General features: G+C 45.5%; 1 long non-coding RNA gene across 1 annotated transcript; it reads right to left on the bottom strand.

Annotated features, from left to right (window-relative positions):
• Positions 1 to 1,335: 1,335 nt before the first annotated feature.
• Positions 1,336 to 17,145, bottom strand: LOC124103133 (uncharacterized). Its single transcript, XR_006855109.2, has 3 exons — positions 16,771 to 17,145; positions 5,440 to 10,116; positions 1,336 to 2,640 (listed from the first exon to the last, which is right to left on the bottom strand). It is a non-coding gene; the product is annotated as an uncharacterized LOC124103133 (long non-coding RNA).
• Between the last annotated feature and the right edge of the window lie 9,824 nt (positions 17,146 to 26,969).

Raw genomic sequence — 26,969 nt, 5'->3', positions numbered from 1 at the left:
CAAGTGACATCCTCATTTGAAGGGAGAGCAGAGAGAAATTCAGAGTAGAAAGGGAATCAAGAAGAGATAAGCTAACAACAATGTGGTGAGCTCTCCCTGCTGCACAGTTTTGTCAGAGCCCCCACCAGGTCACAACTGTGGGGAAGGTCCAACAGCAACCCATACACAACAGAGCCCCTGGTCACCTCATGCTCTTCCACTACCAAAAAGCACCTCCTTAATAGGCAGAGGTATGTCCTGCCGCCGTGGTGGAGAGTTCCTGCAAATGGCATGACCTCTTCCTTTAAATCAAAGTGTCAAAAAGTGGGTTTCGGTCGTATTCTTTTTTATTTTTTAGTTGTACGTGGACACAATATCTTTATTTTATTTATTTATTTTTATATGGTGCTGAGGATCGAACCTGGTGCCTCACACGTGCTAGGCAAGCGCTCTACCCCTGAGCCGCCACCCCAGCCCATCAATTGTATTTTTGCTCAACCCCAAGTATATAAGCCAAGAAAATAACATGGATTAAAACACATGATTCGTCCTCCTTTCTGGAGTCCCTCCTCATTCCTGAAGACTTTCCTAATTTTTATCATAGTTTGGGAATATCAAAACGAAGCTTGTGGAGGGTTATCTCCTCCTGTCCCCCTAATTTTCTATGTCTCTGTAGCTTTCAAATCATTTTATCTTTTCCTTCAAAATGTCTGCGGCCTGTGATCACCCTCTATCAACCTCACTCAGACCATTTGATTTATAAGTAAAGTCTGCTTCTTAAAATTCCTCGGGTATGACATTGTCTTCTAACTTGGACTAACCACCAACGCCTCCTTTGCCCTAAACTATGGGAGGCCAACCTTACGGGTGACTGAGTTACACTCCCCAGCGGGGTGCTGAGGCGCTCAGTCACAGAAATGGGTGTGTCTTGCTACAGCCCCATGGGTGAAGCTATGCTCACCTGTTCCTTTGTAATATAACCCCTTGCCCTGTTTAGGATAGAATCTTCCATGGAAGTGCCTTGTGTGTGTCCCCTCCTCTTACTGTGCCCTTGGGTGTGGCCTACCCAGGTGTCAGTCAACCTGCTGACAGTGGACATCATGAAGATACTCAGCCCCCTGAAACCTGACCCCTTGCCTCATTTGAATAGCTTCTCCTCAATAAAAGGGGTCAGCGGGTGCTCTCGCTCTCTCTCTTTCTGCGGATCCTTAAGGTCAGAGGAGCCATCACAGCAACCCCAAAGAAAAAGGTATTTGTGTCTCTGGTGTGGTTATTTCGTGCAGCCCAGTTAGCCCAGTTAAACTAGAGTGACCCCTGAGCCTTTTAGTCGTGAGAACAGAAACCCGGCACTAAACCACAGAGGACCCAGGTGTCCCCACCCCGTCACATGTTCCCTCTGCGTCTCTTTGTTCTTGAGGATCTGCTGTTGGTTGGCAGCAAACTCAGGAACCCTGGCTGGTTCTGCAGACCCTGGTTCAGAGCCTGCTTCTTTACCTCCCGCTGCCTGTGGGTTTCTTCCCCAGAGCCAGCCGTGTCTGCTCTGGGATGCTTTTCCAGCCCAGCAGGCAAGCCTTGGAGACGCTGAAAGGAAAGCACTGGAGAAGGCGAAAGTCCCCACTCCACACTTGCAGCAGGAAGTGGAATATCTCCAGCACTGTGCAGCCACCGCGGTCACCGGACAAAGGCAGCAGGAAGAATCGCCCCACGCCTCCAGCCACCCTCCAGCGTGAGGTGAGACGCCCTTTCCCACAGCCGTGGATGGCATTTCAGAGCTTCACATCTGCGTGAGCACAGGACAAGTCTTTATTCTCAAATAAAATTTGACAGAGGCTAAGCATTCCACACCAGAGCTTAAAAACATATGGAATTATCACCATGCGCCGGACGCGCTGTGCAGCCATCCAGAGCCACACCAGGGAGATGACAGGATCACCTGTTCACAAGAGGAACGTCATTTCTTCCACAATCGATCCCTAAAGAGTCACTACTTATGAACACTTACACTTGACAAATATTTAAACACTGCCTACCTCATGCTCTGCACTCTGCAGGGAAAACCAGACTGCAAAGACCCAGAACTCATCCTTCGTGAATTTATAGTCATCAACTCCGGCACGAGACTATTGCTTATTGACTTATAAGCAATGCGGGAGGATAGCACAGAGAAGGGGAGACTGGTTTTGGCTCAGAAGTGAGAAGGATGCACTGGACAGGCTGGGGTTGAAGGAGGCTCAGTGGAGGACTAAGAATGAAGAGCATTCCAGGACAGGGGAATTGGGTTCGACCTCATCATCTCTCCTACTTTATCCTCCATAGATCCCTCTCATGTGAACGGAACTCCTCTTCCAAACCACTGGAATCATCTTTCCCTGAGCAAACCCAGCACTTCCCACTTCTGCACATCTGCCCGCATTCCACCTCGTGCAATAGCTGTTGACCATACACTCATTGAAATTTGGTCTCGGGTCTTCATGATTCTAGTTTTCCCTCCAGGATCCAGCCCACGTCAAGAGCAGTATTAAGCATTTGTTAAGAATAAGTGATGGTGAACAGTGGCTTTTTCTTCAGTGATGGATCGCAGAGGAAATGAAGCTCCTGTGTACTTTTGAAGTGCTAAATAGTGTGTCTGCCATCCAGCGATGATTCCATACACGTCTGACACTGTTGAGGAGGAAGAGGATATGACATGAGAAAGTGAAAGTGGGGGGGGGAGAGAGAGAGAGAGAGAGAGAGAGAGAGAGAGACCACAACAGTGGTGGTTTGCAGATGGCCACACACTCTTCGACAGCCTCCAAGGAAGAGGTAATCTCTGTGCCCCCACCCCTTACATGAATGGAGTCTGTGACTGCTTCTACCAACAAATTAAGGTGGCCATGACCCTGTGCCAGCTTCCAAGCCAAGATCTTACCAGACAGGCAGCCACTGCTGCCTGCCTCTTGGAACACTCATTCTTGGAACCCAGTTGCCACACTGTGGAAGCTCAAGGGGCCCAAGGCTACATGAAAACGAACCAATGCTTAAACTCAATGGTCCCCCCAGCACCCCCAGTTGACCACCAGCATTAAATCACCAATCACAATCACCATCTCTGAGTGGATTCCCAAGCCTAGTTGGGCCCCCAGCCTCACATCACAAGAACAGAGACAAACGTCACCACAGGTCAATTCCTGAGTAAATTAAACAAATGTTGGTATTTCGGGCCATTAAGTATGGAGATGCTTTGTTTAAAGGCATCAGATAATTGGAACTACTAAACTGACCTTCTTTGTATCCTTTAAGGTTGCAAGTCACATATTTTAAGTATCTAAAACTTTCCTTGATTTTTCCATATTTAAACAAACAACTTGCTTTAGCTTGGATCTTAAACATCCCCACAAAAGCCCATGTTAAAGGTGCGGCTCTCATGTGGTAGTACTGGGAGGTATTTGGGTGGTGGGACCTTCTGGAAGGAAGTTAGTTCATTGAGAGTGAGTCCTTAAGGGACTCCCATCTCCTCCGTCTCCTCACTCTTTGCCTCCTGGCTACCATGAGGTAAGCAGCTTCCTTTACCACTCACTCCCACCATGATGAACTGCCCCGCCACAGACCCAAAGGCAATGGGGACCATGGACTGAAACCTCTGAAACTGTGAGCCACAATAAACCTTTCCTCTTTTTAAGTTATTTCAGGTATTTGTCATAGCAACAGAACACTGACTAACACATGACTCTTTTTTGAATGAATTGAAAGTTATATATATTGTTCAAATGGCAATCCACCCAAACCTCTGTGGGTGGGAATGAGGCTGGGCAGGATGTAAGCCTTTCACCATGCTTCAGCAAAAGCTGCTGGTCTTCTGTTTCCACATAGAAAATCCATTTGAACAAAAGATTCTACAACTGAGGAGTGTTTGTAAGGTGGGGTTCTACGGCATTAGTCCCAGCAAATCTGAGGCTGTGTTCTCGGCTAGTAGTTCCAGTGTGTTCTCCAGCCAGTAGAGCAACTGTTCAATGGTTTTCCACTTCCAGACATTATGACTCTGAAACCCTCGTTAGGTTTTCTACCCTCTCTCCTACGCTGGGTATTTTTGCTTCGGCCTAGGCTACCTGGTAGACGAAACGGAACTCCTGTTGCTTTCAAAAGCTCCCTCTCTAAGCAGCAAAGTGGTGACACCTGCTTGGAAAAATTCCTCCCAGGAGTCATGGATGACATTTCTGGGAAAGATCCCAGAATGGCACGTTGGAAATTAATAAGCATACCAAGCAAATGGCTCCTGTGGAAGCTGTACCCTCTTGTTCATTCAGCAGAATTGTATTGTCAGTGTAATGACCTACCTGTCCCCCTGGGCCACTACTACTGACTGCTGAAGCCATTTGACATTATTTCTTATAGGTTGAGGCTTGCTTTAGACAGGAGGACGTCATATATCCCCAGTCAGGGACATATAGGTCAGAAATACAAGTGTTTGAAACTGAAAATGGACTGGGTTGTTCCGGTCTCCTTTATGATCATAGTCTAGTGACTGGGCATGACCTTCCTCCCATGACAAGGGACCACCAACCCCCAGCACTGCTCCCTCCCTTGAAAAGCAGCCTCGTCCTCAGTCTCTTCGGAACCAGAGCCCTGTCTTTCTGGTCTTGAGTCTGACGGGCTCCTGACAGTGATGCATGCCTTCCTGAGTCTGAACATCTTGCCTAGTTCCAGACCCCCCACCACCGTGCTCCACCACCCTGCAGAAGCACCACCTGTCACTGCCTGCCAGCCCGCCTTGACACTGGCACTTCTCCAGCATGCCTGCACTTTTCAGATGTCCCACGTAGTGCAAGGTGGACTGCTCCTACCCCTCCAGGCAGAGCCAGCCTCTCAGTGCCCGCCCCACCACAGTGGGTGTGAACTTCTCCTAGGACATTGGTTCATGTGTATTTTTTTAGAGCTACTGGAGCAAAGCACTACAGACCAGGTGACTTAAAGAATGGAAATTTATTTATTTCATAATTCTAGAGGATAGAAGTCTGAAATTAAGGTGCCACAGGGTTGATTTCTTCAAGGGCCTTGAGGTCCCAGGACTCTCCCCTTGGCTTATAGACCACCAGGTTCTCTCCCTCTCTCCACTCCATCTCCCTGTCTGGCCATTTCTGTGCCTCTCTTGTTATAAGAACACGTTGAATTAAGGCCCACCCAAATGACCTCATTTTCATTTAATGACCTCAATAAAGATTCCGTCTCCATTCTGAGTACTTCACATTCTGAGGTACTTCAGCAGCAAAGGCAACCCAGGATGGATGCCATCCATCCAGTTTGGTTCCTCTCACTCCCCTACGTGGCTCTGAGCTTGAGAGAGTCTCAAAGCAGTGATTTTCGATACAACCTTGTATGTACAATAAGGAGATCCCAACTTAATTCTAAACAGTGTCCACTACCAGGCCTCAAATCTGAGCGCGGTGCAGTCTGGGGAGGCAAACCTGAAGGACCCATATTTACCTGAAAGACTGAGGAGCCTCTAGGAGCAAACTGACTCCCAGGAGAGCTGACAGAGAGCACCAACGCCAGAGAGAAAGAACATAGCACCTGACATCTGGGTAGTTCTTCCAACCCCTGTAGATTCTTATTCCTTAGGGGGAAAACAGATTTCAAATTATAACTGAAGGAATGATAAGATGTTTAACGTTTTTAGTTTAGTAGCGGAGAGAAATGCCCCCTTGGCACTTGGCTAATAGTGAATAACAGTGTCCTTATTCCCTTACCTAAAATACACTGACAGCTTTAGGAGACTTTGACAGTCCAGGACTCTGGTGCATCAACTAGACGTGACATAAGTGGCAGCATCTGGAAGATGCAGAAATGCTGAGAAAAAGCAGGATCAGGTAGTGCTGCAACTAGCAGATGCCAGTGGCGTGTGGCTGCCCTCGTTCAGAGAGGCTCACAATTAATGGGGCAGTTTTGCAAGGCACTAGAGTATCTTATAACAAGTAAAAGCAGGAATTAACAAAATATATCTCACCTTTAAAAAAATAATGGTTTTGTGCCTAACGGGATAACCAGGGCTATTAAAGTCACAGAGAAAGGATTTCCAGAAGGCAGAGGTTTTAAAAACTGTTCCTGATTGATGGCAACAATAATTTCAATTTGGTTTCAGCTAAGTCAGAAAGGTTAGGATTTCATGCTAGCATTCGTCAGTACATTTCCTCCAAATAACGCGGTGTTCGGGAAGCCACACTTCTGTCTCTCTGATGCAGGTTATCATCTTCATTTAGGCAAAGGAATTGGGTATTAGCAAAGCCTACAAAGGGAAATGTTAGTTCACCCACCTGGGTTACTAGGACTTCACTGAGGAAGAGGTGGTCAAAGTTAGAGCCTCCTGGGTTGGCTTCATTTGTAAAAATGGAATTCCCAGAAGAGGGGCTTCAGGATCACCAAGAGATTGCCAACAAACCAAAGAGCTGCCAGGCTCAACTGTGTAAAATCCTCTAGTTTCATTGAGCCCCACTGACTCCTAATTGTGGTGTGTAGTAAAAAAAAGCCTCCGCTGCTTGCAATGAATCCATCAACCAAGGTGGAAGGTTTATGACAACCTTATTTTCCTTGTTGGAAAGTACATGAGAAAAACCAAGTAGAGAAGGGAAACAGAGGGCAGAAATCCGGAGGCTAAATTACAGGTTTATATACCCATGAAATATTATTAGCCTAGTCAAATTCCTACTGAGCTTCTGCATTCTGTCTATTTAGATTTTTCTGCAGCTTCCGTGGGCCACCATGCTCTATGCTCAGCTGCCTCGTGAAGTGTCATTATTTAATAGTTGATGCGTTCCACCCAGCTGTGGCAACAATTCCCCACAGAGGTTTTTGCATTAGTTTAATTTTTCAAAGGTCTGCAAAAAAAAAAAATTCTCCGGTTTAACAGAAGTAAATCACAGAGATGGGAAGTTTTCTTTTTTATCAAGGTTGTTTTCAATACAGCTGTGAATCTGCTGGTGACTAATGAGGACCTCCAAGTTCAATTACTCCAAAGCTCCAGTCTTGCAAAGTACCTGACCTGGACCCGAACATGGTAGACAACCAGCACATGTCACCTGCCTTCCCCTTCTAGGAGGTCACATGTGAGGGCTGTGTTCAGTCGTGGCACAAATAGTCCAGTGATGTCCTTTTTTATATTTGAGACTTCGCATTTTCAGATCAGATCTCAAATCCACAAGAAGATCCTTCTGCCTTGCTACTGCAGCATCCAGCTGAACTCACTCTCTCCAACCTCAGCAACCAACTGGGCTGGGCTGTCCGTCAAGTGTTCACCAGACCGTCCTCTAGAGATCAAAAAATGAGCTGCATCTATGGAAAGAAGGGAAACCTAATTGCCTCAAGACTAATTTGAAGCCTGGATAACTCAGAAGCCACAGATACAGCCGAAGATGAAAACAGGTGGAGTCCTTGGAGGGAGACTCGTGTTCGCCTCCATGTGCATCCTGACCTTGAGCGTGAGCAAAGACGAAGGTGGCCGTAAACCACCACCTAAGTCTCTGCCTGCGAAGGGGCACAGGCTCCCTAGTCCTTCAGCCACTGGGAAGGCCTGTTAGAAGATTGAAGGGAGAGAGGAGAATAATAGCAAAGTATTTTTCCCTCAGCCTCTTCCAGGTGTCTGTCAACTTCCATGAAGTTCACAAGTCCTGCTAAGACGGCCCACCGACATAACTTTCCCCTCTGGGTTCCAGTGACACTCCATGCCTCTTCTCTTGAGGGCTGGTAACAGCCTGCAGGCACTTCACTGTCCCTTGAAGTCCTCCTCCCCCTGACCACATCATTGTAACTTGCCTCTTTATTAAAATCATTCCCAAATTACCCCTTAAAACTGGCAGAAAAAGAGATGCCATTCAAAAACTTCTACAATGCAACTCCTCAGCCAGATGTATGTGCCCGAGATGCTGGTTACTATCCAGGTCTTTGGAACCCATGACCAGCTTACCATTCATTCTTTCAACCAATATTTATTTCATTGGTTGAATTTTATATGCTGGAGGCAGACCCTGCGTCCCAACCTCTGGACATGCTATGTGGTCCTGCCCTTCCCCCATCTTATGCTACCGTCACACAAAAACTTGTTGTTCCTCCAGATTGTCAGTCTCGTTCATGCCTCTGTGATTTTCACATACTGTTCTAGCTGCTTGGAATGCTGTCTCCCCATTATCTTCCTGGAAAATTCCTAACTCAGGTCAATCTATAAAGCCTTCTGGGAGGATCAGCGGGTAGAGTTAAACGCTCCCTCCTGTGTGGTCCTATAGCAGCCCACGCACAGCCCTGTCATGTCACTTACGATATTCTGCTGCAAAGCGCGTTCACCCATTGTCTCTCCCAGTACGCTCAGACTGCGAGCAGCGGCCCTGTCATCTTAATTATGAAGCAGAATGCTCCTCTAAAAGCTGCCCACGGCTATTTCTGCATTCTAGGTTGTGCAAAAGAATTTATCTACAGGGTAAAATAGTTTGTTTGTTTTTGTTTTTTAATTTGGGAAAACACTGTGGTGTACTTTTTAATCTGCAAAGAAAGTGCCCAATGACAGATGCAAAAAGAAAGACTAAAACTAAAAGAGGCCAGTGTTAAAATCGAGCCCTTGGGTGGCCTGGTGCACCTCTAAGGAGACATCGCCTGGCCACTAAGAAAGTCCCCCAAGGCTAGTAGAAGGGACAACACGGAGGTGGGTGTGGACTCCACCAGAAAGACAGCCAGTGGCCAGGGCTGAGAGATGCCCTTGGAACAGTGATAGCAAGTCTTGCCTCTCTGCGTTGTAATTCTCTCACAGTAACTTTTAAAACACCACTGTGATCTATTTACCACAGCTCACAGCTGCAGTCCTGGGCAGTAAAGGAAGAAAATTTGTTCATACTTTGGGGCAAATCAGAATACAGAGAGCCAGAGCAGCCAGGGGAGAAACAAGAAGAAGTGACAAGGGACAAGAGCAGAGAGAGCTGACAGACACAGGTGCCCTCTCAAGCATCCTTAGGAAGGGCGACTGAACTCCCTGCCGTTCCCAGGAGAGGCATGCACCACTTTATCACCTACCCATGCCAAGAGTTCTTCTGGAAGGATGAAAATCTTCATAACCTTCATAACATCATCATTTGTGATGTTAGCAATTAGCTTGGTTCTGTGCACACTGAAGATGCTCTAAAAATATCTGATGAATGAATGAAGGAGTAATGAATAAAGGACTGGAAGTTTTGTTTCAATGGGGTCTCGTGTTCTTCCTCACAGTCATATCATGGCTCTCGTTCCTCTTGTTACTTTCTTCTTCTAAGGCCTCACAGAGCTGAGGAGAAGCTAAACAAAAAGAGAACAGCCCTCCTCGGCCCAGGGTAGTGACCTTGGTAAAAACGGGGAGAATAATTGGCTAATTAGCACAGCACATCTAAGAGCCTGTCTGGGCTCCAAGCGCTCAATGGTCTCGCCCCGAGCCCCCCGCCATTTTCTCTGTAGCTGTGGCAGATGGGGAGGGTCATCATCCTGTAAGGACAGCATCCAATTTGCTCCTGTTATCCACTTTCCTGGAGCACTAGAACGTCCTGAGAAGCCAAAGGTCCAGCTTCGTCTCGCCGGGGGGACCCACAGCACTGCAGTCAGGGTCAGCAGACCCCTCCCATGGCAGGGAAACATTGTGTGCTCAGGGACAGCGAGGGAGGAGGGCAGTTGACCTGCAAGAGCTTCCAGGTCAAGGGCTGAAGGAGTCTGAGGTCAGCAGCTCTCCATTTCTGAGTGTTTATTCAGCGCAAAGCTCTCAGCCCTCAGAGGCTTTGCCGACTTTCACAAAGAGATCCAAAGACATGTGAGTTCCAACTTTGACTCCACATCTCTTCCTTCCTCTTCTGCACTCTTCTTTTCTTTGGAAGTCAGTGGATTTTGTCCTACGAAGCTCAAATGTTTCGCCCTTCTCCTCCGTGGCTGAGAAGGTAAGGTCGTAGGAGATTGCCTCTCACACCAAAAAACCCAGGCGTGATGCACACTCAAAAAGAAGGCCACTGACTTCAGTGCCACGAGCCGGGGGGCCTGGACAGGGGCACGCACACTTACACGTGCCTGAATTGCCAGCAAACAGGCCTGCGGGCCTGCGAAAGGAAGCAGACCGCAGCTCCACTGGGGAATTCTCCACGGTGCTGTTTACTGTTTCAAGTGCTTCTGCAAAAGAATGCGAGAGGCAGAAAGGTCAGGATGGCGAGCTGTCCATTACTGCTCACAGCTCCAAGACTCGGCCAGAACAAGCAAAATTACAGAATTAATGATGAAACCGGAGTTAGATCAAAAGAGAAATGGCCAACAAGCAAGGCTGGGCAGAGTGTTTACATACTACTCATGGTCTCTGGATGCAGGGGGATCAGGACCCAGCCGAGGCCCCTCGGTAAAGGAATCCACATAAACCTCTGGGGAGAATAACTTTAAAATGCCGATGATTGTGACTGGCAAGAGATTTGATGTTGGTTTAAAGTTTGTATGTGGAACCTGTTTCTGTGGTTGAAATGAGCACTCTCCTTTCTAGGTAAACAAAGGAAGAAACTTGACTTCCTGATCCATTTAGAACTGCTCATCTATAGGTGTCCAAGACATAAACCCCAAAATATCAGATACTAGGTTCAGATTCTCCTAGACATGGAAAAAATATCTCCAAAACAATAGATGTCTATTTAATATCATGGGTGAAATCTTGCACATAAAGTAAAGCTCCTGAGCTCTTGTAAAGAGAAGAGGAAGGGTGGGAGGGAAATAAAGAGGGAGGAAGGGAAAAGAGGCAAGAAGGAGGGAGATATGGAGGGAAGGATGTAACAAAGGATTAACTTTAGAAATTTCCAGACCAGGGACGGACAGCTGGGCTGCCCACCTACTTTGCAGCGAACACCAGCACCTTTGCCATTCCCCTGGCCAAGCCCCAGATGCCTCTCTGTGAACATGGCAGTCACGATGTCTACAAGGGATAAAGGTCCAAACTCAGCACGTAGCAACCACATGGGAAATAGGAGTTTCCTCCTTTCTTCCTTCAGAATAGCTTTGGATAAACAACACCAGATGCTTGTAAGGTTCTGCACCTTAGTTTGTGGAGACAGAGCAGTCATGAGCAAGAACAAGAGAGTAGAAAACATGAGGCAAGAGGAAAGCTATGCCAAGAAATGGACAATTGTTCGTTGTTACTGCAAAAAAAAAAAAAATGCAATAAATATTTAGTCAAGGCTTTCAGAGGGCAGAGCCAACGCAAGTGCACAGCGAGCCCCACAGCACTGCTGAACTGTGACGGGGGGTGGGGCAGTGCCAGCTCGCCTCAGCCTGGAGCCGCTGACCAACAAGGTCCTCTCCCTTTCCAGGTGGAAGTGAAGGCAGGGGTGACATCTTAAGGATGACAAACACATTCATAATACAAGTAAAGGCTCAGACCCTGAACACCCACTTGGTTTAAGGCAAGTATTCCCAATACTTAGAAATACAGGATCAATCTCCTTTGTAGAGTCAAAAATGTCACAATGACCCTCATATGATCAGAGCTGCCCTTTTAGCCTCCATTAATCAAGAAAGTCTTTAGTCACAAAAAAGACAATGAAGGCGCATTATTCGTAATCCTACAGAATCGACCTATCTGAAAACTAATTATGGCATTTGTGTGTCCGATATTATTTATCCCAACAGAGCACACAGTGCACACAGCTTCCTAGGCCAAGTATCCCAGTGTCGAGGACACTCTGACTCCCAGACAACCAAGCCACTGCAGAGGAAGAACCTCTGGGCAGAGGGCGAGTCTCTTGCTTTTGTATATAAATTGCCATTAAGAAAGTCAAAGGTGGGGCTGGGGTTGTGGCTCAGCAGTAGCACAGTCGTCCGGCACGAGTGAGGCACTAGGTTCGGTCCTCAGCACCACAATAAGAATAAATAAATAAAATAAGGATATTGGGTCCATCTACAAACTAAAAAAAAAAAAAAAAAATTAAAAAAAAGCCAAAGATGAACGATGATGGAGTCAATTTTGAAGCAAAGACTTAAAAATAAGAAAATAGAGAGAGAAGATTGGAATACTAATAGTAAATTTATCCCTAGTGTTATTAATGAACCAAAGTTTGTTTTGTTTTGTTTTTTAGTGACGTCAATGTTTAGGTTTATTCTGTCTTTTTTTGTTTTTTAAGAGTGAAGAACAAACATACCACTATCTCTACTCCGAAACATTAAAAGAAAACAATAAGGAAGAAAAACCACTGTTTGTACAGGAATTGTTGGTGCTATGACATAATCATGAAACAAGGCTATTTAGTTCTTGTTAAGAATATCTGCCAAAGATGGAACTGTGTATTTGTTGGGTGAAATTTACCTTTTCCAAAATGGGTGGCAATTCACAAACTGCTCCAATGAAAAGTCTTTAAAATCCAGCTGCTACAACAGAAGGAAAAAACTCCAGACATTCATAAAACTATTCTGCATGATAAGTCAAAATCCTTAGGGGGAAACCAAAGCAGTTGATTTTGACAGTTCAAATCTTCTGAAAAATAGCAACAAAAAAATAATCGCCAGCAATATCTGTCTTCAGGCATCACAGAATCCCTCCTCCCCTAAAAATGAGACCAAAAAAGTCATTTTACAGGTTACACCCAACGGCCTGGTACACAGTTTCAAAGCAGTGCCTCGGGTAAGAGAGGGGGGCAGATCCGTCCCCTCCCGTGGAAACGGACCGGAGCCTCTGTCTTCCAAGCTTGGTTAGGGTACATGTCAACCAATACAGCCATGGAGAAGGCCCAGCAAGAATTATCCACCAGGGACCTGTTTACATTTGTACTGTCAATTCTAATAGGTTTTTTATTGAATTAAATTCTTCTTCCCTCATTAGAATCATGATTGCCTGTCAGTGGGTATGACATGTTTGAATTCCCACAAGGGCAGTAGAATCTCCATCTTGTATATTGCCCAGAAGGGATCAAGGACAAGGCTCAGTTGAGAATTCAGCATGTCCATTCTTTAAATCGGGGTACAAATGCCATTTCAAAACTAAAACAAATGGAGAATTCTGCCGGTTCTTGTGCTTTCCAGCCATACACAACTTGGCCAGGCCCCAAAGCCAAGTTGACCTATAGCTGCCCAAACTCAGCACCAAAGGTAGCAGCTGCTGGTCCTCTTACAAACAACATGCCCACATGACCAACCAGCATACCCGAAGGCTGCTAAGACTTACAACACGAACAGCATAAGTTTTGCATGAGTTAAGGTCCGAGGTAAGGCTTTTTTCTAAGAACACATAAAGGCATATAAAAAATGTGGGTATTGACGAGGGCAGGTAATTCTCTGTGAGACAAGGAGACAGACGCCTCCAAGGGATGGTCATGTTCCTTGAACACTTATTCTGCAAAGCAGTTTCTAGACCTTACTTCATGCAATAACTACAACTCCATGAGGATCACCACTTAGACCCTTTTCATAGATGGAGGGAAACAATCTAAAGAGTGATTCTCCTTCATTCCCATAGTGACAGGCAAGCAAACCAGGGCCTTTGGTGAATTCTATCCCATTTTTCCCACCCCTGACTCTCTCAGTGGCCCTCAGCAGAAGTGTGGCAAACACTGACAAGGTGGTACTGGGGACACTCAGACATGGCCCTGGCTGGGAGGATGCCATCCATGCCAGACTCCAAAGTGAAGAGGTCCCCAAGCACAATGTACTCCCCACCTGGAACCCCCTAAGATGCATTTACAATGTGGACTTTGCTTTTTGTTCGATTCTGTAGGAAAAAAAAAAGGAGTATTTTTCTACCCAATAACTTATAGAAGGAGGAAAAGAAAATCTATTTTTTTTAATTTCCCATCAAGTAGATAAAAGTTATGTCATAAAAGTGCATTTTGGGAGCATTTTGGGAGCATTTTTAACTAGCATTGAATTAGATGGCTACATCCTCTAAGCCCTAAAATTTTCACATTTTACCACTCTGCCCATTCCCTGGAATGTCCCAACCTGGACATTTTTTGAAGACGCTATCTTCCCTTGAGAACCCAAATCTCTGGGAGCTGGGGCTCAGGAAACTGTATTCTTATTAAGCTTCACCAAGAGGTTCTAGAGCCCATCAAAGTGAGGGTCCCCAAAATAGGAGGCAGCTGGATGTCAACTGGCAGTGTTCTCTCCGCTGCAGAGAAGATGGGACGAGGCTGCATTGGCAAGGAGGTCACAGGAGTTGAGGGGAGAAGCCACCTTCCTGTTGTGTTGGTTCTTCTCCAGGAGATTGGAAGCCCACTGTGTTGGGATATATGAGGAAGCTCCTCATGCTGCAGGTGAACGTCTAGCCTGGAGGGCAGAATGAGGGCGAGGCGTGTGTGCCTGCTTAGCTCATGAACTCAGGGCTAAGGTGGGGAAGTAGCTCTGTGGCTGTCAGGCCAGCTGCTGGAATGACTTGGTCTCAGCCATGTCTCTTTCATGAGATACAGAAGAAAAAGATAATCTTTCTTTTCTTACTCTGGCTTTTTCCTTTCTCATGCAAGTCCCCTCTCTTATTCCTGATCTCCATTCTCCATTCTGTGCATCCCAGCTTTCTGAGACAATGTCTCTGTGCTTTGTCTCTGGATGCTCCCTCTGTTTTGATGTTTTTCTTTCTCTCAAACCTCAGGATGCTGTCTGTTCCCACATCACCCCTCTCCCCGCCACTCCTGGGCTCATGCTTTGGTGCCTGAGCTGTCTCTGTTCACTTGCAGCCAGCCCCGGATTCCTTTCTGCTGCAGGATTTAGCTCCAAGTCAGGCAGTACATGGGCTCTTTACAAATCTAGCTTAATTTAAAGAGCTCTCTCCACGAGCTGCCTGTCTGGGGACGTTTTTCAAGGGCACTAGCACCTAGGCTATGTGCACTTTTTGCTTGTACAACAGCAATTGGCTGCTGTTTCTGTCACTCTGAGACCCCAACAGTAAGGCTCAAATTAACCAGCAAGTGTAAACCACAGGACCCAAGAGAAGGACTTCACAGGCTCATTTTTTCTTCTATTTGTGTAATTTTAGCAACTAGGGCATGAAGCATCCGGGGCCAAGTGTAGGTGGCAACAGCAGGAGAATGATGAGTTCCTCAGCTCCGGGGCAGGTTGGATGTTAGAGGACAAGGGGGATTGGAAGTCATTAATTATGACTCCATAACTCAACCTGAGTGACAGGGACAATTGTGATGGTGCTGTGGTTGTCTTCCCTTTTTAGTTATAGTGATAGTTCGTGTGTCCTAACCCTTTCTTCTTGTGTCTAGTTCGCACCATAGCATTTATCTCATAAGGACATTTTTTTTTAAGGGCTCATTGTGATAGACAATGAGGTCTCTGAACAATTGAAAACCTGGGCCAAACACAGCACCTGACTGCCAGGCTGCCTGACACCAGAAGGGTGGCACCACCATGGCGGAAGTCTACACATACACAGTGAAGTTCTCCAGTGCCCGGAGGGGTAGGCCTGAGTCATTCCACCCCGACACAAGCCGTCGCTATAGGAGTAAGGTCTTTGCCACATCAGGAAACAAGAAATCATAGCTGTGTGTGTAAAATCCCATTCTCCTGTCCCTTCTTGTATGTTAATGAGGAGTGACGTGGCCAAGATGTGGCAGCAGAGGGGTACGATGAGAAGCAAGAGGGCAGGGTGAGATGTGTCCAAAAAAACTACACTAGTAGCAGAAGGACTAGCACAAAACAGCCCCCCTGAATGAAAGTCAGTATAGGTTAGAGACACTGCGTGCCCCTGTTTATTGAGGCACACCTCACAGCAGTCAAGTTCTGGACTCCGCGGAAGAGCCCATCAACACATGAATGGATAAAGAAACTGTGGTATATTTACATCATGGAGTATTACTCAGTCATAAAGAAGAATGAAATTCTGTCATTTGCAGGAAAATAAATGGAACTGGAGCACACGATGTTGAGGAAAAGAAGTCAGACTCAGGAAGACAAGTGTAGCAGGTTCTCCCTACACGTGGCAACTAAGGGCAGGGGATGACACAAAAGTGACAGGGAGACTTTTAGAGAAGTTCAGAGAAGGTAATGAGGGGTGGATATGATTGGAGTGCATCATATGAGTGTACACATAGGTAAGTGAAAACCATATTCTGAATAATTAAGTGTACTATTTAAAAAGTTTAAAGAATTAAATTAATTATAAAAAAAAGCCCTTCCATATGACAGTGCAAGACTCAAGCCCTACCAAAAAAAGAAAAAAAGAAAAGAAAAGAAAATCAGCATCTGCACTGGACCTTGTGGGTGAAGTCTAGTCTTTTACCACCCAATATAGTGTCCTCTGGCCACAGATGACTATTGAACTTTAAATTAATTTAAATTGAAAATTCACTTCCTTACTTGCCCCAGCCATAGTTCAGGTGCTAAAGGCCACGTCTGCTCCCTGCCCCCCTTATTGGAACATCTCCATCATCACAGAACAACTGGACTGCGTGGCTCTGGCACATTCTGGCTGAACAGTGCTCTGACCTGTAGCTCCAGTGGGTAGCCATTCTCCAGCCAAAAGAAAGCCCAGAAAGGCTGGGCAGGAGGGAAGAGCATGCTCCCTCCAGGCACAGAGCATGCTCTTCCCAGTGACAGGAGAGGACACACAGCCTGGTTAGTAGCCAGCTTCCCACATAAGCATGGAGACCTCCACCCACGCAGCCCTTGGAGGAGAAGGAGATGTTCCCATCTCCATCCAAAACCCACGGCTGCTCACCCTCTGCCTGAGGGTTCACCTGGGAACAGCCAGCAAAGAGCAATTCCTCACATAAATTCAGCAGGTGGGGAGGGCTGTCCGAGACACAAGGCCTTGGGAGCCCAGAGCACCAACATGATTAAATAATTGAACTGTCTCACCTCACCCAGTCAAGCCGGATTCCAACGAGGGCAATTAATCTTCCTGGTGCCTGTTATTCCCTGCCCCGCGCATACTTCTTCTCCTGGTCAAAGTCAAGTTTCCCAACCTGCCTGTTCTCTGCTAGAGAAGAAAAGGGAGAAGGAAGCAAAACAAAAAAATGTCCTGGCAGAAGAATCTAAATGGCGAGGTGCTTCTTCAAACCAAGTCTTTATGAGACTCCCCCAAATGGCAGCATTGAGACAGTCACTGTATGTAAATGTATCTGCAAATTTCAGAGAAACAAAAGTGTTTGGGTTTTCTAGTTGTTCTTGGAGGCTGGATTCCTTCAAGAAGCTCTCAGTCACCGTGAGTTCACAAGCCAAGACACAAAACAAACAATGACTGAGACCAGGAAGGAAGCCCAGTGGGCAGATCCAGCCTTGCCTGGGTCCCCTGGTTAATCATTGCTCAAAAGCAAAGCCAAGGGGCAAGAACACAGTGCTGATCATGACACGTGTTTACATGCACGCATTCACTCCACAAATATTTACTGAGGACTTTCTAGCCCAGGCATTCACGGTTCAAGAACATGAGATACCTGTGTGAACAAACACACATGATCCCAGTAATGGAGGAATTCCGAAAGTCAAAGGTTGGATTCATTTTGAATTTGCCCATACTTTACCTATTAAAAAATATGAGTGTGTTTTAAGGATGCAAAGTTTAACAAACATTTATTCCATATCACTCCCTATGAATTGAGAGGTTGGCACCTATGAATGTGTGTTTGTGCGAATGCATAAACAGAATTATGATCTCCAGGATCATGAAAATCTGTAAGCCTGGTTTCACAACAACATGGAAAAGAGAAAGAGCTTCCTACCCTATTCACCAGGCCCCCACACAGACAGGCAACCAGCCACCAGCTCCATCTCTACCTTGAAAGAAGCAGGTATGGGAAAGGAGCTGTTCAGCAGGAAGACAAGGACAGTGAAATAAGAGAGAAGCAAACAAAAAAATAGTAAAAATGAAAAATAATCTCATTGCATTATCTGACCCCACCCCCCCAAGAGTGTATGCATGGCCCCATCAAGTATGCCCTGGAGAGTCTCAATACTACAATATTAAATTCTTTGCACCGAGGAAAGTAAAGATGGCACATCATAACAAAGGCAGTTTGGGTTCTGTGTTGTTGGTTTTCTGGTTCTTGCTAATGTTCTGGTTTTTAGCTTTGCTCACATAGATGTTATTTTCCTTTAAAGGGCTGAGTGCCAGAGAGGTGGTTTTCCAACCAAAGTGCAATGCTGCCCCCTGGTGACAGAATGATGTGAGCACACTTGCAGAGATCCAGCATCTCTCCCAGACGAGCCAACTTCCCCGCGGTTCTGCCTAGACTTCATTTTGCTATCTTTCCATCCTCTAAAGTGCAACGATTTCATCCTTAAAAATTGTCTGCACCGAGATATTTTCTGGCTCACTTAGATCACACACTAATCAACACAGCATTTTATCCTAAAATATGAACGGTGTGCTGATTACAAACAAGCAGGGTGGGATGCGGATTTCTCCCCCTTTTGCCTATAAATTAAGCAGTCTCCCCAGAGAAAGCTCAGAAATCAGGCCTATTTCGTGTAGCCTTTAGAATCCTGATTGGAATTCTCGCTGGGGAGACATTCACTGAGACCTCAAGCTCAAGGAGATCGATGCCTGGGCCTGACAGACATTCCACTCCCAGACAAATGTATTTGATTTCAGATCATCCTTCAGTCTTTGTCCCGGGAATAAACCTGAGACCCAAAGCTCTGAAAATAACGATGCAGGTGATACACCGCGATCAGAAGCTTCTCTCCGAATCGCATGAAAATACAACTGCCGGCTGAGAGAAAATTATATCATATGAAAACAGACTTGGGGTGGGTGGGGTGGGTGGGGAGCGGCTGAGTTCAGGGTCTGCTAAGAAGTGCAAGGACATGATCCCGATCAAGCCACCATCCCCACCACCCGCCTCAGAGGAACCTAAGAGTTGATTAAAAAAATGTAAGCTAGTTAGGGGGTGCGGGGAGGGGGGTCCAGATCTATCAAATTTGATGCTCTGCAGGTAAGAAAGACCCAGATGTCTATTTTACCAAGCTCCCTGGCTAAATTTGTGCCCGCAAAAACTTTTAGAACCACTGAGTAATATTTCATAAAGTTTCTAGCTTCTATTTAGAGTTTCTTATTCAGGAATTCTCAAATATTATAAAGCTGTGGAATAACAAAAAGAGCATATCAGTTCATGTTTTTCCTTAACTTTCCACAAAAATAAAAGGACAGTATCTGATCATATAAGATACTCCCCAACCAATAAAAAATAATGGCCAATCAAAATCATGAATACCACTTGGTAATTGCTGATGATGTCTTTTTTTTAATTGTTGCATTATAATGACACATAATAGTGAGGTTCATTATACCATATTCATACATGCCATGTGCGTAATTTGATCAATCTCATTCCTCCCCAGTGCCTTTTCTTTCCCTCCACTTCTCCCTCCCCTGATCTACTTACTCTACTGATCACCCTCTTATTATTGTTATTATTATTTTAATCAGTGCATTCTAATTATGCACGCAGGATTCACTGTGGTATATGCAGACACGGACACAGCATAATTTGGTAAGTTGCATTCACCGGTGCTTCCCCATGCCCTGCCCTCCACTTCCCTTTGGATCCCCCTGCTGACCATCATTTCTAATGCACATGTTACCCCAAAGCCACTTCTCAGAAAAGGCCCAAGCATGAAATGTTCATTCCCCAGAAACAGTCACTAAAGCAGAGGACAGATGACCTTGAGATCACTACACAGCTTTTTGCGCTCGCAAAAAAAGGACCTACCAGAAATAAGCAAGAGCCAGGTGCAGTGGCACATGCCTATAATCCCAGTGGTTCAGGAGGCTGAGGCAGGACGATGACAGGTTCTAAGCCAGCCTCGGCAACTTAGCAAGGCTGTAAGCAACCACAGGAGATCCGGCCTCAAAATTTAAAAAAAAAAAAAAAAATTAAAAGGGCTGGGGATGTGGAACACTGGTTCAATCCCTGGTATGAAAAATAAAAAAGCAAGAAACAGTAAAGAACGAGGGGCACAGGGGACAGAAACAGAAACGCACAGGAAGGAGCACCCCTCATTGGCATCTCTCTGGACCTCATGAAGTTCTTGGTCCTGCCTGCTGCTCCCTGCCTCTCCTGACTTTTGTGATCTGCCTCTCTGTCATCATTTCATAGCCACTTGTCACCGGGTCCTGTTCCAGGCCATGGTGAGAATGGAGAGTGCTCTGGTCTGGCCAAGCCCAGGCTGAGGTCCAGCACAGCCGGCTGGGGTGGCTGCCCAGTGCGGGGACCCACAGGTTGCATTTCACTATCCACCTTCATCGCCTGACTGAGCCCCAGGAGGAGCCAGCGAGGGATGGAGACAGGGTTGTGTTTTCCCTAAAGGAGTCGGTGGGAAAGGATCTACCTGTCTTGCTCAGCTGTCACTCAGATGCCAGCAGAATGCACTTAAAAAAAAAAAAAAAAGCAAATTCTGAAGGCTTCACAACCTGTAGGGTAGGGACTCAGCTTCCCAAGGCTGGGCTCTCCCGAGAAATCCATCTTGAGAAGAAATCTCCCTCCCACCTCCACCACAGAAGGAGCACAGGGAAGCGGAAAACTAGGAGTGTGTGCAGCAGGCAAGCTGATGAACAGAGCAACTTGTGCAGGCAAAGGTCAAAAGGCCCAAGTGACGTAGGAAGGGGGCCTGGGCTTTATTCTGAGGAGGGGTCCTTGGACCATGTCAGCGCTGTCTGTCCTGGGAAAGAAATGGAATGTTGCAGAGCAGCCTTTAAATTACTATAGAATTCCCGTACATCTCTGAAAGCTAAGCCACCACCCCCCACTGACAGCAAAAAGGCCTGGACAAGAATCTACCTCAGAGGTGGGTTCCTGGTGTCTGTGTGACTGCAAAGAGAAGCCACTTGCAAATTTAATGACATAATCGCTTGGACGAGAAGAGGATTCTTTTTAATGGATTACAATAGATATATATTAATCCAAGTGTTCTCCCAAAGGTAGGATTTGAATTTTCCTGACTCAGCTAATATCTTAGTCAATTCTCCTCCATTTGTATCTGGCCCATGTCATCTTGAAATGCAGACCACTTTACATCTCTCCTAATGGCTCCATGTGGGTAACTCGCATTTAAAACCAGTTCTTTGCCACTTGACCTTTAAAAAGGATTAGAGAGTAGATTTTTTTTTTATCCTGCACAACTACCATACTTTCATACACACAAAATAAATCACAAAGAGTAGAGTTGAACAGGCATTCAATTAATGTTTTTGTTGTTTTCAAGCCTGCATGGGACTGAAAACAACTGTTTCGGGGAGGGGGGAAAGGTCTCAAAAGTACCCTGGAATTGCTTATTTATACAAACTGATTTTCTGGACTTCTTTTGCCTTTTGTTTCTATAGTAGGCAGGATAATCCCCCCCTCCAAAAAAAAAAATACATTTACATCCTAATCCCAGGACCCTGTGACTGTTACCTTGCCTGGCAAAAGAGACACTGCAGGTGAGGTTAAGATAAAGATCTTGAGATAGAAAACTTATCCTGGAGTATCCAGGTGGTTCGTGTGATCAGAAGGGTCATTCTAAGATGGGACAGGAGAAGCAGTCAGCAGGAGATGTTATGGCGGAAGCCAGCACAGAAGGGATGCAATTGCTGGCTTTCAAGAGAGAAAGGAACCTCCTTAAAAGGAATGTGAAGATCTTCTAGAAGCTGGGAAGGCAAAGCAATGGAGGATCTGAAAGTCTCCAGGAGGAGCACAGCCCCATGACACCTTGATTTTAGCCTGTAAAACCCATTTTGGACTGCAGACCTCCAGAACTATAAGATAATCAATCTGTGTTGGTTTAAGCCACTACCTGTGTGCTAATTTGTTATAGCAGCAACAGGAAACTAATACCATCTCCAAGACCTGTTGGAAAGGATTTATGATTACCATTTTTTATTTTTCAAAAACTGACAATGACACTCAAAGTCAATGATATTCCTGGGTGTAATTAGAATCCGACACATATTTCATAGCTATAGGTGCCAACTACTAGTGAATTAACAGAAATTATTAAACCTTTTCTCTTTTAAAGGAAAAACTATTAAGGAGTTATCACAAAGTATACAGAACGATGAACTATGCTCTTGTGAAATGACCTAGCAACCATTTTAATTGTTTATTATCTTTTCTGATCCTCATGACTTAGCAAATAGTGGGCAACTGACATTCAGGCAGGTGTTAAAATGAGAGTGCTCCAGTGAAATGGATTTTCTGACCTGCATATCCACCAAACAAACGAGGATTCATTTTGTTGCAAAATAAAAATAAAAAGTGCCAGAAGAGACAAATATATCCCAGTTATTGAAGACCATGGAAAATATGGCAGAGAAGCCAGTCCAGAACACAAAACTCTCCCCAGAGGGAAGGAGACAATGCCCGGCCTCACCAAGAGAAGAAACAATAGTGTTTTCTATAGGAAATCCTGCCTTTGAACTAGTCAGCCTCCAAGTATTGCCTCTCCAGGCTGGCTCAAGAAAAAGAGGCAAGAATGCAATATCCCAGTTTGAAGGGATATGGAAGACCTTTCTCTTTTATCATCAAGACCCTGGACACTCTACCAGTGCACAAGTCCCTATTCTGATACTCGAAAGTGAGAAATATTCTAAGTGGGATTTTTTTTTAGTATTTGGATTAATAACTTTATTTTTAATTTTTTTATTTATATATGACAGCAGAATGCATTACAATTCTTATCACACATATGAAGCACAATTTTTCATATCTCTGGTTGTATACAAAGTATATTCACGCCAATTTGTGTCTTCATACATGTACTTTGGATAATACTGTCCATCACATTCCACCATCATTAATAACCCCATGCCCCCTCCCTTCCCCTCCCACCCCTCTGCCCTATCTAGAGTTCATCTATTCCTCCCATGCTCCGCCTCCCTACCCTACTATGAATCAGCCTCCTTCTATCAGAGAAAACATTCAGTATTTGTTTTTTGGGGATTGGCTAACTTCACTTAGCATTGTTTTCTCTAACTCCATCCATTTACCTGCAGATGTCATGATTTAAAATATATATATAATTTAATTTCACACAATATCATATATAATTTTATATATATAATTTTGGTCTTTTTAATTTTTCAGAACCCATTCAAATACCAAGATCTGAGATGCTTTTTGATGTCAGAACGTAAAGATTCCCAGGCTGGGGTTGTGGCTCAGCAGTAGCCTAGCACGTGAGTGCGGGACCCTGGGTTCGATTCTCAGCACCACATTAAAATAAATAAATAAATAAAGGTATTGTGTCCAACTACAACTAAAAAATAAATATTAAAAAAAAGAAAAAGAATTCAAAGTTTCCCTTCCAAAAGAGTTCTGGTTTTGTTTTTCTATTCAATTTTGTTTTCTTGCTTCTTAGATTAACTGGACCTTGAGAGCTGGCCAGGAGGAAGAAGAGTATTTGGGAGAGAGAGAAGGTGGAATATGAAGAGGCAGCCTGAGACTCACTCGGGCAATCAGACAAATGAACCGTCCGTCTTCCTGGCTCAGGTGGAGGAGTGAACAGCCTTGCGTCCACCCAGCAGCTCAGAGCGGGTCTGCTGCTGCAGTGTTCTCTGGCAACTGATAAAACCCTCCCTTCTCCCAGAGCAGTAAGTCCCCAAGGTGAGGCTGCAACAGTCTCCGTGGAGGTGGAAGGGAGAAATTGCCCCCAGTCATCTCTAATGGGCCCCCAGTCATCTTGACAGTGGGCTGGGCAATTAGTTTGTCAACTTTTAACCAAATGCAAAAATAATGATAATCCCCTGAGCAGCCTTTGATCTGCCCTGTCACCTTTCACCTGAGGCCCAAGCAACCCTCAAATGGCCTGTGCCCATTTGCCATGCCCACTTTGACCCTATAATTAATCCACCTCATACAAGATCTCGGAAAAGTCTGGGTCATTCACTCTTTTCTATTCTGGTCTCTGTAAACCTTCCAAGGAAGACCTTTGTCCTTTGAATAGGGTCTAAATCAGAGATTGATCTTTTAAAACATTTGCACCCCGGACCTCCTCGTGTGAAATTGAATGAATGACAAAGGAACTGCGGCTGGTGAGAAAGCATCTCCAGGTTGCTTCCCAGTCCTCACCTGGCTATACCCAGCTCCAAGGGAAGCTCGGCCTCCCTTCAGAGGGGAGTGGCGCAGTCTCCAGGCTCTGAGCACGGAAGGATGGAGGACGAGGGGGCCGGAGGAAGAGGGTAGCAGCCAAACATCCCCCAACCCAACCTCCTGGTGGCTAACACGCTCAACTGGCAACAAGGACCCACGCGGAGGGCCTGGCTGACTCTGTCCATGTCATTCCTAGCAAATGCCATCAATGCTTTGATGCTAAGAGAGAGAGAGAGAGAGAGAGAGAGAGAGAGAGAGAATAATTCCTGTGCTTACCATAGTTCTCAGCCCTCACAATCAAGTTCTATCAAATTAATTTGCTAATTAACTGTAAGTCCTACAACGTAATGAGAGTGAAAGCCAGGTCTGATGACTCCCATTTTACAGATGAGAATCCTGAGCCTCAGAGAGCTACAATCATTTTCCAAACATCACAGAGCTAAATAACTGGGAAGCCAGGATACAACCTCACACACGTCGGATTTTAACACTTATCCAGGGACCAAGAGTGTCCCTCCTTCCACTGGCCAACTGCACCCCTCTCGCTTTATTAAAAGCAGCTCAAAGTCCACCTTCTCCTGAAGCAGTGCCCATTATTTCCCCACATTGCTGACCTTTTCAGCCGCCTCTCATGTTTACTTACATAATAGCTTACATGCGTGAGGCCTATTTGTCTACCTTAGTTATATAATGATTAGAAAAGAAAGGAAACCCGAGGGAGAGAGATCCGGAAGAGAAAATGGACATAAATGGATTTCAGAGCAGGAGGAAAAAAATTTTGCAAAGCAGCCTTTAGAGAAAGAGAAAGAAAACCAATGGAGCCAAAAAGCGTGGCCCAGAGAGTGCATCAGGCCCTCGCCCAGCAGGGAGCCAGGATACTCATTCTGCTGGGGATGTTCTGGGGCATGTGGCCTGGAGCAGCTGCAGAACTCAAAACTGAAGACCAAACAGGAGGAAGGAAGAAGTTCCCAGGTCAAGGAGGAGGGCAGCAAAGGCCACAGACTGTCAAGAGGACAGAAACCCTGTCCGTTCTTTAGTGCACACCTGAAATATTTAGAGCAAGGTTTTGCTTTCCAACCTGCTATGTGTTTTCTATAGAAAACTCCCCGGCCATCCACACTTGAGCAGAGGGCTTCTCTTCCGCCTGGACACAGATGAAATCAGTCCTCCGCTCTCCCTGGCTCTTGCATCTCGAGGTAGCACGACTGCTTCTTCAGATGGCTTTCCTCCATCCTATTGGAGGTGCTCAGCTCTCTCGACGGGGAACAGAGAAAGTGGGACTTAAAGATGCCAAGAGGGACACAGCTCTCTGGCTATTTGAGACTGTCATTATACTGAAGCAAGATTTCAGAAGCATGTGCACACACTATTGAATCTAATCACAGGATGAAGCAAATCCAGAATCATTTATGGGTTGAAAGCCCCCATCGCTGCCTTAACAGAGACGGATCCATCCCTTGGCCCACATTACACAGGACAAAAGAGATAAATATATAAAGAATCACCTATTTGCCGGGTCTTTATTCTGTTACAGGCAGGAGCACAGGCTGACACCCACAAGGACCCTTTTCCGTGAGGGATTATAGATCATACCATAGAAATACATAAAAGACAAATTATCCTGAGATCATCATGCTTCCATTGACCTGCTCGAGGGTTAAAGCCAACTGCAATTAGATGCCGTGGTCACAGATCTCCCGGCAGCTTCGAGGGCCTGTGTGTACTTTAATCCTGCAGAAATGAAACCGGGATGAATTCGGTGAGCATGTGCTCACCTAAGTTTGAATTCTGTGGGTCTGATTCAGATCTATGGGAGCCTTCATAATTTGCTTTTGTTAACAAGCTCCTTCCCAGTTTCCGCAGTGTTTACAATAAGAGATCTAATTGGGGCTTAAAATACTTGTGAAGATTAACTGCATTACTTTTAAAAATGCAGTTGGGAAGAGATGGAGAGGGAAAACGATGTGACACGCCACAAAGTTACCACGTCTGCACATTTCCCAGGGAGTCCTCCCAGCTGCCGTGACTGGCGGATCTCACAGACACGACGCCCCAGCCCCTTGGCAAGGCCTGCCTCTCAGACAAGGGGACAGATTAAGAAATCTATTCCACTGCCTGCTGTAATAAGAGAAATTGAAAATCCATCCAGGGTGGGAGCATGGAGGTTTTATTTATTTTAACCCTTGCAAAGCATCTGAGACTCCTGTTGCAAAGATTCAGTGAAAATGGCCACGTCATCAGTGATAATCAGGCCTTTCCTTCTATAATTGCACATCATTACTTGCTGCGTGCTTCCTGTGAGCCAGGCGCTATTGTGAGCACTTTACTTACACTATCCCACAGCAATGTGATGAGCAGGTTAAAGCACAGAGAGGGAAAGTAACCTTCCCAAGCCACATAGCTACTCACTGGCAGACCACTGGTCCTGGACGCTCACCCATGGCCACTTTAACAGGCTGCTTGCTCTAGAATGATTCTTAGGACACCAAAATATAAAAAATTACATAAAGATTCTGTTAGACTATGACAACCTCATCCCCTGAACATTGAAAATACTTTAAATACCTTAACTTATGAGTTCAATAAAAGTCAGCCAGGTGAATTTCACCCTATAATGCAAAGGATGAATCAGTCCACACAGGTCTAAGAAATATAGATGCAGACGTCTAAAGGGGAAGAAAGCTGCTGATTGAGAGCACAGGGATATGAGTGTGCTGCTTCCAGGGACAGGTCGGCAGGCTATCTCCAAACAAGACAGGCCCTTCCGGCCAGAGACCTAATCTCTTCATCACATCACAGTGGACCCAAGTCCATCTCAGAGGTAGAATACAAATCACAGTGAAAAACCCAGAGTCCCAGAGTATTAACTTCCAATGAAAACAAGGTCTGCCATGGACCATAGGAGAACACTGTTCGCCTTATATGTTCTTTAGGCTGACCTACAGGAAGCAAAACCCATAAAAAGAAGGGAGGTTGTTGAACATGAAA

Source organism: Marmota monax, unplaced genomic scaffold, assembly GCF_021218885.2.
Source record: "Marmota monax isolate L192 unplaced genomic scaffold, Marmota_monax_Labrador192_F-V1.1 WCK01_AAM20220418_F8-fsc00039, whole genome shotgun sequence".
Lineage (NCBI taxonomy): Eukaryota > Metazoa > Chordata > Mammalia > Rodentia > Sciuridae > Marmota > Marmota monax.
The sequence above is the reverse complement of the archived record's forward strand: the minus strand, read 5'-3'. Positions and strand labels throughout refer to the sequence as shown.